Genomic DNA, 3,415 nt, shown 5'->3' with positions numbered 1-3,415 from the left:
GCTACGTGTCTGACACCTGCGACGTGCAGAATGTGGCCCGGCGGGTGGTCTGGGGCCGCTTCTTCAACGCGGGGCAGACCTGCCTCGCGCCCCACTACGTGCTGTGCAGCGTGGAGATGCAGGAGAAGCTGATGCCCGCCCTGCGCGAGGCCATCACTGAGTTTTTTGGCTCCAACCCCCAGGAATCCCCCGACTTTGCCCGCATCGTGGGGGACAAGCAGTTCCACCGCATCCGAGCGCTGCTGTGCAGCGGGCGCGTGGCTATCGGAGGACAGACGGACGAGAAGGAGCGCTACATCGGTGAGGGGCTGGGGCCCGGGGCTTGTGGGAGCACCCGTGCCTGTGCACTGGGTGACGTGTTGCCATAACCCTTCTCCGCAGCTCCCACGGTGCTGGCGGACGTGCTGCCCTCTGATCCTGTCATGCAGGAGGAGATCTTCGGGCCCATCCTGCCCATCGTTGTTGTGGCCAACATGGATGAAGCCATTGACTTTATCAACGCGCGGCCGCGGCCGTTGGCCATCTACGCCTTCTCCTGTGACAGCAAGGTGCGTGTGGTCCATGGGCCAGAAAAGGGGGTGAAGGCAATGGGGCAGAAAGGCTCTTGCCCACCTTGCCGACACCCCAGGGCATGCTCTGAAAAGTTTTGAGCAACAGCGGGCTAATGGATGAGTTGGGTGATGTTTGGCAAGCGCTGCCCGTGGAGCCAGGGTGCGAGCCCCACATCTCCTTCCCTGCTTCCCTCCCAGGTGGTGAACCAGGTCCTGGAGCGCACAAGCAGCGGTGGCTTCTGCGGCAACGACACCCTGATGCACGTGACGCTGACCTCGCTGCCCTTCGGGGGGACTGGTAGGTCCAAATCCCCCAACCTGCCTGCCCTGGCCAACGTGAGCCAGGTGCCATCCTACCCCCGGTGCCTGAGCCGTGGTGGCCACAGCAAGGAGGGGTCTCGGGGGGGAGATGGAGCACCCAGGCCTGGGCCCCAGCTCCCGAGGGCTCAGTGCTCCGTAGGGAAATCCCTCTGCGCCCGGCAGGACCCCACCGGACGCCCTTTGCGTCACTGCCCCAGGGCTGAGCTCCCGGGCTCTGCAGCCCTGTTCCCGCTGAACGCGCGTGGAGCGCTGTGAGGTTTCTTCTCTCCGTCTTTGCCACCCCAAGCACGGCATTCCCTGCGTGCGTGGAAATGCTTCATATAAATGGTAGAGACGTTGGTAGCGCTTGGGTATTTCCTGGCTATTTCTGAGCAGCATGGGCACTGTGAGTGAATTTTGTGCCAGGGCTGGGTTCCTGCCCTGCTCAGGCTCACCTGGGACCTCCTCAAGCGCTGCTCCCTTTGGCCTATCCGTCGCTCTGCTCCTCGTCTGGGAGCCCATCCAAGGCGTTGTGCTTCTTGGGTAGGTGAGCTTCTTCCTGCAGGCAGCGTGGGGAGCGCTTGGGAGCAGGCTTGTACATTCACTCTGCCTTTTGGGACTAAATAGGAGGAGCAAACCGCTTATAAATGCCTGGGAAATGTGCTTATGGTAACTTGGAGATCCTCCTCAGCAAAGAGGAAGAGTTTCTGCTCTCCAGGGGCAACAACGATTGTTTTCTCAGGCGAAAAGCGAGGTCTGCTCAGCCCTGGGCCCGGGCTGTGGCACTGTCCAGGGCAGGAATACAGGAAGCCTCTGACGATGTTGCCCCAGAATACTTTCCCAATCTCTTGGTCTCTTCCCCAGAATATTCCCTGGGGAAAAGCTCTCAGTTCTCTGCTGACCCATGTTCAGCATCTCTGTTGGGGCTGGCAGCTGATTCAGCCACAAGTAGGCCACCACGACACCAAGCGCAATTAATTCCTCACCTGACTGTGGCTCAGGGAACAATTTTTGGTGGTTCCCATACTGTAACTTATCTTTATGGAAATGATTCAGACAAACTGCCTCCAATTATCAGGTGAAGCCATTTTATAGCAGCCTGGGCAGGTGAAGTGTCTGCAGTCATTCGGGCGAGACGGCATTTGCCAAGGTTTCCACAGTAGCTCGGACGTGAAGTCACTGGGCTATTAACCACCACGCGCAACCTCAAGCTTAAACCAGCCACAGGAATCGGGAGAACCGGTGCTGCTGATGTGGCTCCAATTTTTTAAGAGCTCCAGGAAGAAGCTGAGCTTCGTAGGGGCCACGGTGGTAGCTCCCAACCACAGGTAGATACGGTAGAGCACCGAGGGGGCTGTAGAGGGAAATTGAGCCTTGCAGACCCAGCAAAGCTTACAGAGGTAAAAGTGGGCCCGTGAAAATGATGCACTTGGACCTCCAAGCAGGGGGGAGCTGCAGAAGGATTGGCTGGACTGAGTAGCCGTAGAGCTGGAAAAGGCACAGGGAAGGGTGAGGTCTTCTCCACCGCGTCCCCGTTGCTCAGCAGCGGGAACATTTGCATGAGAAAAGCCTGTAAAGTTTTCCTTGCTTTGATGATGCTAGGAGTGGGCAGGAGCGGAGTCCCGTGGAAAGTTTGGACCTGTGCTGTTGTGTTGCAGGAAACAGCGGCTTGGGGAAATACCACGGCAAGTTCACCTTCGACACTTTCACCCACCACCACCGCTGCCTGCACCGCAACATGGGCCTGGAGGCCCTCAACACCCCGCGCTACCCACCCTACAACCAGCAGAAGCTGGGGCTGTTGACGGCCGCCTTCGAGATCAAGCGCAAGGGCATGTGCACCCTGCTCTGAGGGCTGCCCTGCACTGCTGGCGGACTAGGCTGGGGGGGGAAACCTGGCTGGGGACCAAAGCCACCCTCCCCGCGAGGCTGGTGCCCTCCTCGGCACCCGTCCCCTCTTCCCTTACCACGTCCTTTGCCCAGTACACGTCGGACGGCGGAGACGGCCATCTCCTGCGGGCTCACTCCTCCCCAGCTGCCTCTGCTCCGGCCTGCTTGCCAGGCCCCATCTGAAACGGCAAAAAGTTCTTTTTCTCACCGCGTACTTCTCTTCCCAGCAGAGGAACGGTCCCCGCGAGGCTGAGGACCAGCAGTTAACCCCATCTCCCCTTAGGTGGACTTTTCCTTCCGGATGAACCTCGCTCTCCCTCCTCCTAGCGCTGGCTGTTGCTTCTTCCTCTGTGTAACCCTGCCTGTAGTAAATACTTTGCATTGAGCTCTCCTGCCTGGTCTTGCCTCCTGCCTCCATTGCCAGCTTGGGCTGTGCCAGGCAGGAATCTGGCGGCCGAGCCCCAGGGGCTGCATGCCCAGACCCCCAGTGTCCCCATCCGTCACACTGACACCCTCAGCCACACCACTGCACCCCGCTGGGGTTGTGTCCACCTCTGTCACCCCGTGCCCGGCGGCTGTGTGACAGCAGGATGCCCCGGGCTGGATCCGGGGCACGTTTTGCATCCCAAGTGGTTTTGGCTGGAGCGGAGCCAGTGGTGACGCGCGGCAGGGCC

General features: G+C 60.0%; 1 protein-coding gene across 1 annotated transcript in view; it reads left to right on the top strand.

Annotated features, from left to right (window-relative positions):
* The window catches only part of ALDH3B1 (aldehyde dehydrogenase 3 family member B1), a 24,425-nt gene that overhangs the window by 10,429 nt on the left and 10,581 nt on the right, over positions 1-3,415 (top strand). The gene's annotated exons all lie outside the window — the stretch shown is intronic.

This window comes from Egretta garzetta, unplaced genomic scaffold, assembly GCF_000687185.1.
Source record: "Egretta garzetta isolate BGI_Z169 unplaced genomic scaffold, ASM68718v1 scaffold1146, whole genome shotgun sequence".
In the NCBI taxonomy this organism is placed as follows: domain Eukaryota; kingdom Metazoa; phylum Chordata; class Aves; order Pelecaniformes; family Ardeidae; genus Egretta; species Egretta garzetta.
Note: the sequence above shows the minus strand (reverse complement) of the source record. Positions and strands in the feature narration are given on the sequence as shown.